The sequence below is a fragment of the Wyeomyia smithii genome, chromosome 3, assembly GCF_029784165.1.
Source record: "Wyeomyia smithii strain HCP4-BCI-WySm-NY-G18 chromosome 3, ASM2978416v1, whole genome shotgun sequence".
Taxonomy (NCBI): Eukaryota; Metazoa; Arthropoda; class Insecta; order Diptera; family Culicidae; genus Wyeomyia; species Wyeomyia smithii.
In genome coordinates, this window is record NC_073696.1 from 157167465 (window position 1) to 157183508 (window position 16044).

Below are 16044 nucleotides of genomic sequence, written 5' to 3' on the forward strand. Positions count from 1 at the left end.
CTTTTTTTTGGTGTTTCCATTCTTCATAAAGGCACAGTTTTTGTCACTTAATTGATGCTTTTCTAAATTGTATGTTATCTCGCACTTTATCATTTTTAGTTTTTTTTTCGCACGCAGCTCTTCTTATGCGCAAGTGTCCGCGACAATTCTGCTGTTTTTCTTCCTTAAAACTTTTATTTTCAGCTACAGGAATTTACACTGTTCGCGCGTTTCGCGAACTTCTCTGCAATCCGGTGATTTGCAGGTTTTTAACCGACAGTCGCCATTTATCCTCTGGGTTGCATTTCTCCTCTGGGTAGTAAAATTGTGAAGGTGGCACTATCACAGGAAATTCAATCAGGAATTTTCTGCGGAAGTACAATTATATCAGCAAAACAGCCTATTTTTCAATTTATCAACACCACCAACAAAGAAGTATACATTGCATATTCAAATTTCAAACCCGAATTAAAACCACTTAAAGATTTTGAACCCCTGAATACAAAGAAACAAGCAACCAATAAACAAAAAAGAAAAAAAACAATACTGAGCGAACTTCAATCCGGACAAATTCCCGGAAACACGAGAAACGAACTCGAAAAACTAATAATTGACTACGAAAACATTTTTTGCTTACCGGGAGACAAATTGTCAACTAGTAATTTTCACACACAGGACATCAATGTAAATGATAAAGTTCCTGTATACATACCAAACTACAAAACAATACACGCGCAAGGAGAGGAAATCGAAAAACAAATAAAAAACTTGCTAAAAGAGGAAATAATAGAACCCTCAGTTTCGTCATACAATTCACCGATTCTTCTAGTACCAAAGAAATCGGAGGATTCAGACAAGAAATGGCGTCTGGTTATTGATTTTCGCCAACTAAACAAGAAAATATTGCCAGATAAATTCCCTTTGCCGAGAATAGACAGCATTTTGGATCAACTCGGTAGAGCTAAATATTTTAGTACACTAGATTTAATGTCTGGCTTTCACCAAATCCCATTAGATAAGGATTCCAGACGATGTACAGCATTTTCAACAAATTCAGGGCATTACCAATTTAAAAGACTGCCATTCGGACTAAATATTAGCCCAAACAGTTTCCAAAGGATGATGACAATCGCAATGGCTGGACTTACGCCAGAGCGTGCTTTCATTTATATCGACGACATAGTCGTAATCGGTTGCTCTGAGAGGCACCACTTGCAAAATTTAAAAGTAGTATTCGACCGCTTGAGACAATACGAGCTAAAACTAAATCTCGCAAAATGTAATTTTTTTAAAACCGAAGTGACTTACCTAGGTCACAAAATAACGGATAAAGGAATATTGCCTGATGATTCAAAAATCGAAACCATTAGAAATTACCCTGTTCCTAAAAACGCTGACGACGTGCGCAGATTTGTTGCATTTTGCAACTACTATCGCAAATTTATTAAAGATTTTGCTCGAATTGCCAATCCCTTAAATCAATTAATGAAAAAAAATATAACCTTCGAATGGACAGCAGAACGTCAAATTGCTTTTGACACCTTAAGACATCAACTGATGTCACCACGAATCTTACAATACCCTGATTTCACAAAAGAATTCACACTTACCACTGACGCATCTGACGTCGGATGTGGCGCAGTGTGGTCACAAATTAGCAACAACGAGGATAAAGCAATAGCATTCGCAAGTAGAACTTTTACCCAAGCAGAAAAAAACAAACCTACAATCCTGAAAGAATTATTAGCCATACACTGGGCAATGAATTATTTTAAAGCGTACTTATACGGTAAGAAATTCACGGTAAGAACGGATCATAGACCGTTAGTTTACCATTTCGGGATGAAAAATCCCACTTCTAAGTTAACAAGAGTTCGTATCGACTTAGAAGAGTTCGATTACGATGTTGTATATATTAAAGGTAAGGAAAATGTAGCAGCCGACGCACTATCGCGTACAGTTACTACATCGGAAGAATTAAAAAATAAAAATATGTTTCTAGTTAACACTAGGTCAATGACAAAAAATAAAATAAACATTAAAAAGAACAACAATGAAGAAATAAAAGAAATTAAAGCGCCTGATCAACTCTTATGCTACGAAACAAATAATCCTACGGAAATAAAAAAGGTAATGAAACTGTCGACAGCCGTAGAGAAACACATAATTAAATACATAATTTCAAACAGAAACAGAACCCTTCATGCATTTGTGCACCAGGAGGTTAGAAATGGAAGTCAAGCATAAGAGCATGCTCTTCCAGAAATTGAAAACAAACCAAAAGAAAAAAGCGCAAAACATAATATAATGAACATAGCCCTTCCTGCATTAGTGCAACAAGAGGTTAGAAATGAAAGTCAAGCATCAGAGCTTGCTCTTCTAGGAATTGAAAACAAATCGAAACAAAGTAGAACAAATAAAGAAGCAAAATCGAAAAATGATACAATGAACAATACCCTTCCGGCATTAGTGCAACAAGAGGTTAAAAATGGAAGTCAGGCATTAAAGCTTGCTCTTCCAGAAATCGAAGCAAAAGTAAAAGGAATATGCGCAAATAAAGTAGCAATATCAGAAGACGATATAATTTTTAAACTGATACCAGTCAATCTATGCAAAAAGATTGCGAACGAAACATTAAAGAAACTAAAAATAATTATATACAAAGAACCAATCCTTATAAACAATACGGAAGATATCCAAACCATTTTATACAACCATCATAATACACCAACAGGAGGTCATATAGGACAACATCGCCTGTACCTTAGACTCCGAGAGAAATATAGATGGTATATAGATATATAGATGGTATAAAATGAAACAAACTATTACCCAATTCGTGAACGCGTGCAAATTGTGCAAGAAAAATAAAGTAATAAGACACACAAAGCAACCGATGACAATAACAACGACACCGTCCACTGCTTTCGAAATCATTTCCATAGACACAGTAGGACCCTTACCCAGAACAATTACCAACAATCGATACTGCATTACCATTCAGTGCGATTTAACAAAATACATATCCTTGATTCCAATTGAAAACAAGGAAGCAAAAACAATAGCAAAGGCATTAATAGAAAAATTTATTCTGATCTACGGAAATTTCATAGGTTTGCGATCTGATCAAGGTACTGAATATAACAATGAGGTGCTTGAACAAATCTGCAAACTACTAAAAATAAAACAAACATTTTCAACACCATATCACCCACAATCGATTGGAGCCTTGGAGAGAAACAACAGATGTCTTAACGAATATCTGAGATCTTTCTCCAACGAGCACCAAACCGATTGGGATGACTGGACAAAATACTACGAATTCACATATAACACGACACCACATACGGACCATAAATACACACCATTCGAGTTAATCTTCGGAAAACTAGCCAATCTACCACAAGATTTACTTGAAACTAACAACGGACCAATCTACAACTTCGACTCTTACAAGAACGAATTACAATATAAACTTAAAACATCCCACCAATCAGCAAGACAAAAATTAATTTGGCAAAAAGACAAACGAAAAGATAATTTTGATACAACTATATATCCAATTCAACTAACAATAAACGACAAAGTATATGTGAAAAACAAAGCAAGAAAAAAATTAGATGCATACTATTTAGAACCATACACAATAACCGCAATAGAAGAGCCAAATTGCAAGATAACAAATATAACCACAGGAAAAACAATGACAGTCCATATGAATAGAATAATGAAAGCCTGAGCAACAATTCATATAATTACCACACACAAAATACCTATGTATAAGTACAAATAAAATGAAAAAAAAGAGAGTGTAAGTAAACCACTGTAACAAACATAAAATACAACATCAAAATTCTGTAAGAGACAACTGGAGAAAGACTTTTTTCTCAGAATAATTTCATTCCATTACATTATTCTCCCAAAGGGGGAAGATGTAGCATACCATAAAAAGAGTAGTGCCATAAAAATATAAATCCAATGAAAACAAACTAATTTACTCGACCAGCACCGAAGCAACGACCAAAACACAAAACGCATAGTTATGCAATAATAAACAACACATCTGGAAAACACTCGTCACCAAGTTGCATCGATCTATCGCTTCCGTTTCCACCTACTTGCAACGCGCTAGGGCCGATAGCATGCAACGCGGAGGCATCAAATAACAAACTCAGGCGCTTAACATACGGTCAATAAAGTAAGAATAAGCAATTTCGTATTCGTATTGGTCACTCCAGCCGTCTCATGTCTTTTTTATTCTCTACAGCACCCTTTCTGGCACATATAAGTTACGAAATCAAAATATGTATAAAAACCCATGTAATTACCGATAATACATCATCCTGACTTAAGAGCTCGACGCTTTCGGACCTAGTCCAATTGGCCCATCGACCACTCAAAAAGAGTCTGTTTATTGCGACCTGACTGGGTTTTTCCAGCCAGCCATCGCTAACTCAAGAAATCCAAATTAGGATGCAAATATCCTAAAATAGTAACTAAAGCTGAACCATTACCAAAATGAAAAGACGCTCCGAAAAAACGATGAGAGCAGATAGAACCTTTTGAAATGTTTATCTAGAACAATTATTTTTGTGTTGTGCCAGTGTTGCACGAAACCGACGAAATGTATTATTTAGATAGCACAGGAGACAAGCGACATAGGAGCCAGGAAATTTGTCACAACAGGTCAAACCTCATTGTAAACCGAACCATTTTCGGATGCTTCCCGTTTGGCGCATTACAACAAATGTTCTACTATTACTTCCGGCAAAGTTCACACCGCCCTACGTTTGCTGCTCCAAGTAAATTGTTTCATTCCTCCTGCCAACTACCCCACCAAACAACTGTTGTAGTTGCCTAATTCTTGCTTTATTTAGTAAACCCTCCACTGTAAGGGCAGCTCAAAGGTTGTGATCAGCATAACCGACTTTGAATAACAAACTGCCCTGTTAGAACGCATTCACAAAGACAGTTAGGCTTCTGCCATGGTGAACGCGAACGGGCGAGAAACTTGCCGTAGGTAAATAAACAGCTCTCTTCACGGCTGTCCGGCATTCTGGATTTTGGCAATCAAAACTTCTGCTGGCTATCTGATTTTCAGTGTGGAAACAGCCTTCAACTTTGTTGTCAGAGTGCCTGACTACGATTTGGTAATATTGTTTGAGTTAAATGTTTACAAAATTTTACAATATTCCTCTTTCTCCCATTCAATGAACCAGGTAATACGATGCCTTCGTCATACGCAAGTTCACCATAACTCCCGCTATCGGCGTAACATAGAGATGCAATCAGCGTCATATCCATATCATATTTTAAATTCAACAACAAACTGTCTTTTTTAGGACAACCAAACGAATGAATTGAAGATTTAATGTTTTCTCGTTCTGAGCTTTAACCAAAAGTTAATTATCTTAATTTGAATTCACATGTACATATACTCTGACTGTTGAAACTTGTTTGCGCCGCAAAGAGTTTGTTCTTTTCCTGTTCAGTGAGGTCGTATTTCTATGTGAAAACTGAAATTTAGTAGTACTTCAACTACATTAGCACAAAATTTTCAATACTGCCAATGAGCGGTCAACATTTATTCGCTAGGAAAAATGACTGACACCGGGTTATCTTTCTTGTAAAAGTATTCTACTTCAACCTTGCGGTCGTGGCTTTGCACACAACCCTCCTGTGATTTTTTATTTGTTTTTCGGTTTCCTCTCCTTGCGCGTGTATTGTTTTGTAGTTTGGTATGTATACAGGAACTTTATCATTTACATTGATGTCCTGTGTGTAAAAATTATTAGTTGACAATTTGTCTCCCGGTAAGCAAAAAATGTTTTCGTAGTCAATTATTAGTTTTTCGAGTTCGTTTCTCGTGTTTCCGGGATTTCTCCGGATTGAAGTTCGCTCAGTATTGTTTTTCTTCTTTTTTGTTTATTGGTTGCTTGTTTCTTTGTATTCAGGGGTTCAAAATCTTTAAGTGGTTTTAATTCGGGTTTGAAATTTGAATATGCAATGTATACTTCTTTGTTGGTGGTGTTGATAAATTGAAAAATAGGCTGTTTTGCTGATATAATTGTACTTCCGCAGAAAATTCCTGGTTGAATTTCCTGTGTGCCACCATGTCTTCTGTTAAATTTATGCTCGGGATGGGAGAAAAATGTTTTGTTGGAAATTATCTTCTATTGGGATTTTAACATCATGATTATTTATTGAAAAGTGAGCAACCATGGCTCATAATCTATCTTGCATCTATGTGTCGCTAGAAAATCTCTTCCTATAATTCCGTCGGTTGGGATCGGGAATTCGTTACCGACGATGTGAAATTTTTGCTGAATCTGGTTCTTGTTTACTAATATATTGGAAAAAGTGCTCCCGTGCGAATATACTTTATTATGTCCTATCCCTGAGATGCTGCATTTCTCCTCTGGGTAGTAAATTTGTGAAGGTTTAACTTTGTTTGATTTAATAATAGATATATCTGATCCACTATCTACGATAAAAGTACAAGGTGCATCTGACATGTCAACCTTTAGGTGTATAAAATTTGAGATGGACGCATTTATTGTGTATGCGGTCCATCTCTGTTTCCTTAAAATCACTCGTTTCGAAACTTTCTGGGTAGTGCTGGGTTTGAAAAAATGTTCTGAAGTCAGGTGTATTTTGATGGGGCCCTCTGTGGTATGGATAGCGCTGATATCCGGTAGGATATCGCTGATATCCTCTCCCTCTGTTTGTATTTCCCCGATATTGGTAGTTTGTTGGTTGTTGTTGCGGTAGGAATCTTGGTTGGTTTTGGAAACCTCTATATCTTTCGTGTTGTTCTGGCGGGAACCTCATTTGGTTTTGGAAACCTCTGTTTCCGCGAGCATTACCCCGGTACTGTTGGTATGTTCCACGGGAGTGTTGATACAATATTTTCGCGTCTGTGTTGGGACTTGTTGTGGTCGAAATTTCCTGCAATTTTTGTATTGCAGCGTGTATGTTTGAAAAATTTCCCGCTTTGAGTATGATTTTGTTATCGTTGTTGTAAATAGAATTTATAAGTGTTTCCACCCCGCTTTTAGTAGCCATTTGGTTAGCTTTTTCGGTTGGGATTTTCTCTTGTATATATTTTGTGGCGAGTTGTAGAGTGAGTTTCTCTACCTCGTCACACAGGTCGCTTATTGTGCCTGTTTGTTTAAGAGCTTTCAATTTGCCTCCTATTTGGTCGGATGTCACTTTAGAGGAACAATGTTCCGTTATTTTGGTAATGAGTTGAGTGATATTCTCGACTCCTGTAATCGTCTGTCGGGCTTTGCCTGTCAATCTTGTTTTAATAAATTTTAAAACTGTTTCGTGTGCTGTGGTTTTTGTGCCGTGGTTGCTTCACTAAAATCTTCTTCAACAGTGTCTATGAAGAGACTTACTGCGTCGAGAAAAGCGTTTAAGTTATCTGGGGTCCCGTCGTAAATTTGAATGAGGGATTCCCCAGTTTGATATCGACCTTAGGTGCCATTTTTGTGACGATTTGTGGGCTTATTGTAGATTTTTCTTTTGAAATGTTTATATCGCTATTCGCACTGTGAATGCGGGTTGGTATTTTTAATAAAAAGGTTTTCCTGGGAATATCAGGTTCACTGTCGTATTTCCTATAAATAATTTGCGTGTTATTCAAAATTACTATACATTTGTTGTAGATTTCTTTTAGGTTTGCGTAGTGTTCGCACTCTTCGTTCCATTTAGCCGTTCCTATTCTGTTTTCTAAGGAATTTTTTATTCTCTTATATTCCCTGAATAGTTCTTGTAATTGAGAGGTTTTGAATTCTATACCTTGTAGGGTTCTTGCTCTCGATCTACTTTTGTTCAAGTTTATGTATTCCTTTTTTATAAATGACTCTATTTGCTTTAGGCGTTCCATCCGTCGATTTATAGTAATAGTTATAAGTCGATTCCTTTCTTGTCGAGTTAGTCATTTAAAGTCATAAAAGGCTCTTCTTTAATAGTCCCCTGAATATAAAAAGCTGAGAGTGTGTATGTAGATCGTAAACACCGTTTTCAGTCGTGTAGGAACAGTATATTTTTCATCATGAAAATATTTTTGATCGTAAAAGACTTTCAATTTTAAAAGTAAATATTTGAAGGCTATAACAAATTCGTCTTCGGTTTGGCTAGAGAACTTTTACTCACTTTATCAGGATTTTGCGTTTCTTCTTTTTGGTGGTTACTCTTCTAGTTGCTGCTACTATGTTTTTGTGGCTGTTGATGCTGTCGTTATGTTTTTTTTGTAGTTTCGGCGGCAGTGGTGTTGCTGTGTTGTTGACATGTGTTGTTGCTGGTTTGTAACTGCCTCTGCTGATTGCGCTGCTTCTCTTGTCGATTCTCGTGAAGCGAATTTTTCTTGCTGGTTCGCCGACGGGTTTTTTCAGCTGACTTGCTAATATCCGTACGAGGTCCGCGTCGAACACACGTCGTATTCCCCACTGGTGTTGGTTTTGTTGATTAGCCGAGGTGCTTGCCTGCTGCCTGGCTGGTTCAGGTGGTATCGATTTCCTTCGCTGGGTGATTTGGCTGCTTTTTGCCGCGTTTTGCCATTTGTGTATAGCCGCGAGTCTCCTCAAGTTTAATGACTCTAATAGCGGTCCGTGTTTGGTGTCCGTTATGCTGATCCGTTGTTTTGTCATTGGTGTGGCTCGATGGATGTGCCACGCGGTTGCTCTCGCTGTTTGTATACTAGTTGCTTTTGTTGTCGCTTGCGTTCCCTCCTTTTTAGCCTCGAGTATAGTGTAAGCATAAGTTGTATAATTACCGTAGCTGTAATGATGTATATCCGTTATGTGAGACTGACGATTTAGAGTTCTTTGTTCCCATTTTGTTACTGGGTTTAGTAAGCTATGCCTATGATTTGTCCGCCTATTTGGTTTTTGTTTGCTTCATGGTGGGTCATAATCCCCATCCTAGTGAAGATTATTAAGTGACCGGTTATTGTTGGTAACAATACTGCTGCCCACTTTGTCAGTTCATTTTTTTTAGTAGATATTGTTTCCATGAACGCACTAAAGTTCGTCGCACTTTTGTTGACTTGCACTAAGTTTTCGTGTTTTTCTTGCACTAGGTGTTCTTCTTGTAGTGCTTTAATAAGTTTTTTCACATGCACATTGTCTTCTAATTTTACGAGGGTGCCCGTTTGGCGAGCCTCTTCCAATTTGATTAGCGTATTCTTTACTAATACAGCCATCTTGGGTTATCCATGGTAATGGTGTTGCTGCGAGGCACTGATTCTGGTATCCATTCTGCTTAGTTTGTAGCACTGCTGTGTATCCACAGTTAGTATAAATTTTTGTAACCAGTCCCTCAAAGTTCACTTATACAGATTTCTGATTTTCGTTTCACTTCCTGATGGCTCACTCTTTTTTTTGGTGTTTCCATTCTTCATAAAGGCACAGTTTTTGTCACTTAATTGATGCTTTTCTAAATTGTATGTTATCTCGCACTTTATCATTTTTAGTTTTTTTTTCGCACGCAGCTCTTCTTATGCGCAAGTGTCCGCGACAATTCTGCTGTTTTTCTTCCTTAAAACTTTTATTTTCAGCTACAGGAATTTACACTGTTCGCGCGTTTCGCGAACTTCTCTGCAATCCGGTGATTTGCAGGTTTTTAACCGACAGTCGCCATTTATCCTCTGGGTTGCATTTCTCCTCTGGGTAGTAAAATTGTGAAGGTGGCACTATCACAGGAAATTCAATCAGGAATTTTCTGCGGAAGTACAATTATATCAGCAAAACAGCCTATTTTTCAATTTATCAACACCACCAACAAAGAAGTATACATTGCATATTCAAATTTCAAACCCGAATTAAAACCACTTAAAGATTTTGAACCCCTGAATACAAAGAAACAAGCAACCAATAAACAAAAAAGAAAAAAAACAATACTGAGCGAACTTCAATCCGGACAAATTCCCGGAAACACGAGAAACGAACTCGAAAAACTAATAATTGACTACGAAAACATTTTTTGCTTACCGGGAGACAAATTGTCAACTAGTAATTTTCACACACAGGACATCAATGTAAATGATAAAGTTCCTGTATACATACCAAACTACAAAACAATACACGCGCAAGGAGAGGAAATCGAAAAACAAATAAAAAACTTGCTAAAAGAGGAAATAATAGAACCCTCAGTTTCGTCATACAATTCACCGATTCTTCTAGTACCAAAGAAATCGGAGGATTCAGACAAGAAATGGCGTCTGGTTATTGATTTTCGCCAACTAAACAAGAAAATATTGCCAGATAAATTCCCTTTGCCGAGAATAGACAGCATTTTGGATCAACTCGGTAGAGCTAAATATTTTAGTACACTAGATTTAATGTCTGGCTTTCACCAAATCCCATTAGATAAGGATTCCAGACGATGTACAGCATTTTCAACAAATTCAGGGCATTACCAATTTAAAAGACTGCCATTCGGACTAAATATTAGCCCAAACAGTTTCCAAAGGATGATGACAATCGCAATGGCTGGACTTACGCCAGAGCGTGCTTTCATTTATATCGACGACATAGTCGTAATCGGTTGCTCTGAGAGGCACCACTTGCAAAATTTAAAAGTAGTATTCGACCGCTTGAGACAATACGAGCTAAAACTAAATCTCGCAAAATGTAATTTTTTTAAAACCGAAGTGACTTACCTAGGTCACAAAATAACGGATAAAGGAATATTGCCTGATGATTCAAAAATCGAAACCATTAGAAATTACCCTGTTCCTAAAAACGCTGACGACGTGCGCAGATTTGTTGCATTTTGCAACTACTATCGCAAATTTATTAAAGATTTTGCTCGAATTGCCAATCCCTTAAATCAATTAATGAAAAAAAATATAACCTTCGAATGGACAGCAGAACGTCAAATTGCTTTTGACACCTTAAGACATCAACTGATGTCACCACGAATCTTACAATACCCTGATTTCACAAAAGAATTCACACTTACCACTGACGCATCTGACGTCGGATGTGGCGCAGTGTGGTCACAAATTAGCAACAACGAGGATAAAGCAATAGCATTCGCAAGTAGAACTTTTACCCAAGCAGAAAAAAACAAACCTACAATCCTGAAAGAATTATTAGCCATACACTGGGCAATGAATTATTTTAAAGCGTACTTATACGGTAAGAAATTCACGGTAAGAACGGATCATAGACCGTTAGTTTACCATTTCGGGATGAAAAATCCCACTTCTAAGTTAACAAGAGTTCGTATCGACTTAGAAGAGTTCGATTACGATGTTGTATATATTAAAGGTAAGGAAAATGTAGCAGCCGACGCACTATCGCGTACAGTTACTACATCGGAAGAATTAAAAAATAAAAATATGTTTCTAGTTAACACTAGGTCAATGACAAAAAATAAAATAAACATTAAAAAGAACAACAATGAAGAAATAAAAGAAATTAAAGCGCCTGATCAACTCTTATGCTACGAAACAAATAATCCTACGGAAATAAAAAAGGTAATGAAACTGTCGACAGCCGTAGAGAAACACATAATTAAATACATAATTTCAAACAGAAACAGAACCCTTCATGCATTTGTGCACCAGGAGGTTAGAAATGGAAGTCAAGCATAAGAGCATGCTCTTCCAGAAATTGAAAACAAACCAAAAGAAAAAAGCGCAAAACATAATATAATGAACATAGCCCTTCCTGCATTAGTGCAACAAGAGGTTAGAAATGAAAGTCAAGCATCAGAGCTTGCTCTTCTAGGAATTGAAAACAAATCGAAACAAAGTAGAACAAATAAAGAAGCAAAATCGAAAAATGATACAATGAACAATACCCTTCCGGCATTAGTGCAACAAGAGGTTAAAAATGGAAGTCAGGCATTAAAGCTTGCTCTTCCAGAAATCGAAGCAAAAGTAAAAGGAATATGCGCAAATAAAGTAGCAATATCAGAAGACGATATAATTTTTAAACTGATACCAGTCAATCTATGCAAAAAGATTGCGAACGAAACATTAAAGAAACTAAAAATAATTATATACAAAGAACCAATCCTTATAAACAATACGGAAGATATCCAAACCATTTTATACAACCATCATAATACACCAACAGGAGGTCATATAGGACAACATCGCCTGTACCTTAGACTCCGAGAGAAATATAGATGGTATATAGATATATAGATGGTATAAAATGAAACAAACTATTACCCAATTCGTGAACGCGTGCAAATTGTGCAAGAAAAATAAAGTAATAAGACACACAAAGCAACCGATGACAATAACAACGACACCGTCCACTGCTTTCGAAATCATTTCCATAGACACAGTAGGACCCTTACCCAGAACAATTACCAACAATCGATACTGCATTACCATTCAGTGCGATTTAACAAAATACATATCCTTGATTCCAATTGAAAACAAGGAAGCAAAAACAATAGCAAAGGCATTAATAGAAAAATTTATTCTGATCTACGGAAATTTCATAGGTTTGCGATCTGATCAAGGTACTGAATATAACAATGAGGTGCTTGAACAAATCTGCAAACTACTAAAAATAAAACAAACATTTTCAACACCATATCACCCACAATCGATTGGAGCCTTGGAGAGAAACAACAGATGTCTTAACGAATATCTGAGATCTTTCTCCAACGAGCACCAAACCGATTGGGATGACTGGACAAAATACTACGAATTCACATATAACACGACACCACATACGGACCATAAATACACACCATTCGAGTTAATCTTCGGAAAACTAGCCAATCTACCACAAGATTTACTTGAAACTAACAACGGACCAATCTACAACTTCGACTCTTACAAGAACGAATTACAATATAAACTTAAAACATCCCACCAATCAGCAAGACAAAAATTAATTTGGCAAAAAGACAAACGAAAAGATAATTTTGATACAACTATATATCCAATTCAACTAACAATAAACGACAAAGTATATGTGAAAAACAAAGCAAGAAAAAAATTAGATGCATACTATTTAGAACCATACACAATAACCGCAATAGAAGAGCCAAATTGCAAGATAACAAATATAACCACAGGAAAAACAATGACAGTCCATATGAATAGAATAATGAAAGCCTGAGCAACAATTCATATAATTACCACACACAAAATACCTATGTATAAGTACAAATAAAATGAAAAAAAAGAGAGTGTAAGTAAACCACTGTAACAAACATAAAATACAACATCAAAATTCTGTAAGAGACAACTGGAGAAAGACTTTTTTCTCAGAATAATTTCATTCCATTACATTATTCTCCCAAAGGGGGAAGATGTAGCATACCATAAAAAGAGTAGTGCCATAAAAATATAAATCCAATGAAAACAAACTAATTTACTCGACCAGCACCGAAGCAACGACCAAAACACAAAACGCATAGTTATGCAATAATAAACAACACATCTGGAAAACACTCGTCACCAAGTTGCATCGATCTATCGCTTCCGTTTCCACCTACTTGCAACGCGCTAGGGCCGATAGCATGCAACGCGGAGGCATCAAATAACAAACTCAGGCGCTTAACATACGGTCAATAAAGTAAGAATAAGCAATTTCGTATTCGTATTGGTCACTCCAGCCGTCTCATGTCTTTTTTATTCTCTACAGCACCCTTTCTGGCACATATAAGTTACGAAATCAAAATATGTATAAAAACCCATGTAATTACCGATAATACATCATCCTGACTTAAGAGCTCGACGCTTTCGGACCTAGTCCAATTGGCCCATCGACCACTCAAAAAGAGTCTGTTTATTGCGACCTGACTGGGTTTTTCCAGCCAGCCATCGCTAACTCAAGAAATCCAAATTAGGATGCAAATATCCTAAAATAGTAACTAAAGCTGAACCATTACCAAAATGAAAAGACGCTCCGAAAAAACGATGAGAGCAGATAGAACCTTTTGAAATGTTTATCTAGAACAATTATTTTTGTGTTGTGCCAGTGTTGCACGAAACCGACGAAATGTATTATTTAGATAGCACAGGAGACAAGCGACATAGGAGCCAGGAAATTTGTCACAACAGGTCAAACCTCATTGTAAACCGAACCATTTTCGGATGCTTCCCGTTTGGCGCATTACAACAAATGTTCTACTATTACTTCCGGCAAAGTTCACACCGCCCTACGTTTGCTGCTCCAAGTAAATTGTTTCATTCCTCCTGCCAACTACCCCACCAAACAAATTGGTTCATATAACTCGCACTCAACTCTGTTAAGTGGACCCTTATTTTGTAAAAAATGACCATTTAAGATGCATAAAATGCGCCTATGTGTACAAATCTGGAGGCCATATACGTACATTGTAAGAAAAAATTGGTTACGATTTTTCATAACTTCGCATACTCTCTTAAATGGCCCCATTTGAAACTTTAAATTGCATTCTATACGACTTAGAGGATTGACGCATTTTACAATTTTGTATGACACGTTAAATGGCGTCATATCTATCCTGATATTGCGATTTATAGGATATAAGTTTTATACGATATAAACAAATATAATTTTGCATTTTATGTAATTTCAAACTAGACATGCACATTTGAGCGACTAAAAATTAACATCCTTATACGACTTCTGGTTTGCTGGGACAAATTACAATCAGCCCTCCTGAGGCCCAAAAACTCGTTCTTGAACAAATACTGAATTTTGCACGTAAGAATCGACTACATCAATTCGCTAAGAATAGGATGGTATAGTGTAGAATCGAAGGTGCTATGAGCATATAATACTACTTTTACTAAACCGATCCTGAACACAAATTATTAATCGATAGATGAAAATTACCTAAAGATTGATTGGAAAAGCAGCGGCTATCCAATCACGAGCTCACTTTCTACTCTGAACCGGAAAGAGCTCTAATAAAGGCAACATTATAAAATGTATCGTGTCGTGGTGCGCGGCTTGAAAGAAGAAAATGTTCCCGTTCTCGTGTCGTACATAAGGGTCAAACAATAACCGTATTCTTCAAGACGTTACATCCTTGTTAATGAAGTGTTGTGAATTTTCTAAAACTGACTCAGCACCGTGAACAGAACGTGCCGAACTTTTCTGTTTGAAATCGGATTTGTTTCGTATATACGCTTATTATACACAGTATCAACAAATCGTAATAAACATCACACTGCTGTGCATTTGTAGCAGCATCAAACCACAGTTGCAGTTTAGTAATAACTATTCATTAAGCTCTTACAAATACATTTATTAGCCTTGAAAAAGGCCGGTTGCTGCAATTGCAATTTCCATTCAATTATCGCATAAATGCTTCATGGTCAGATAGCGTGCGTTATCCACTCTGACATCACATATTTTTTGAACGTTGTGGAATGGTATAACTGGAAATTGAGGTGTGACTTAATTATTTCCAGTTATATCATTCTACAACGTTCGAAAAAATTTATTTCGCATGTCGTAATACTAATGTACGAAAAATACATCTCATTCATTCTGGCTCAGAGCGATCGTTTGATAAGCCCTGCCTTTATTTCCAGTTCTTTCATTTTTTCCTCACTTTCGTAACACGGATGTATAAAAATGATTTCTTGTGGACATTCTGTCGAGCCGGACCGATAGAACTCCCATAAAGGCAACAAAACAACATGTATTGTGTCATTTTGTGCGGCTTGGAAGAAGAAAACGTTCCCGTCCCCGTATCGCATGGAAGCAGATTGTTGCGTGTTCGATATTGCCGATGGTAGACATGAGTATGAAGATCGAAATTCTGCTGTGATGTCAAACTATAACCGTTTTGTTTTAAGACGCAATAGCGTAAGTACTGCATTTATGTTATCTGCTGCCATCCAGCTCGAGAACAAGTATAAATTACAACCGGCCCTTTTCAGCGCCATCTACACGTTCTTGAGGCAATGTTGAATTTTCATTGGCTTGCAAATGCTGGAATTTGCGGTTTTCCGTCTGTTACACAAGATGAAAAATCTTAACTACTCCAATCACATAATCGTAGAGCACCAAAAGGTGCTATTATATTACACAAACAGTAGCAACACTGGCAAGTTTGTTCGTATATCATCATTTCGAATAACCATTC

The 16044-nt window shown here is 36.9% G+C and overlaps 1 protein-coding gene across 1 annotated transcript in view; it reads left to right on the top strand.

Moving 5' to 3' along the window:
• The window catches only part of LOC129729990 (uncharacterized), a 329594-nt gene that overhangs the window by 28878 nt on the left and 284672 nt on the right, over positions 1-16044 (top strand). The window lies entirely within an intron of this gene.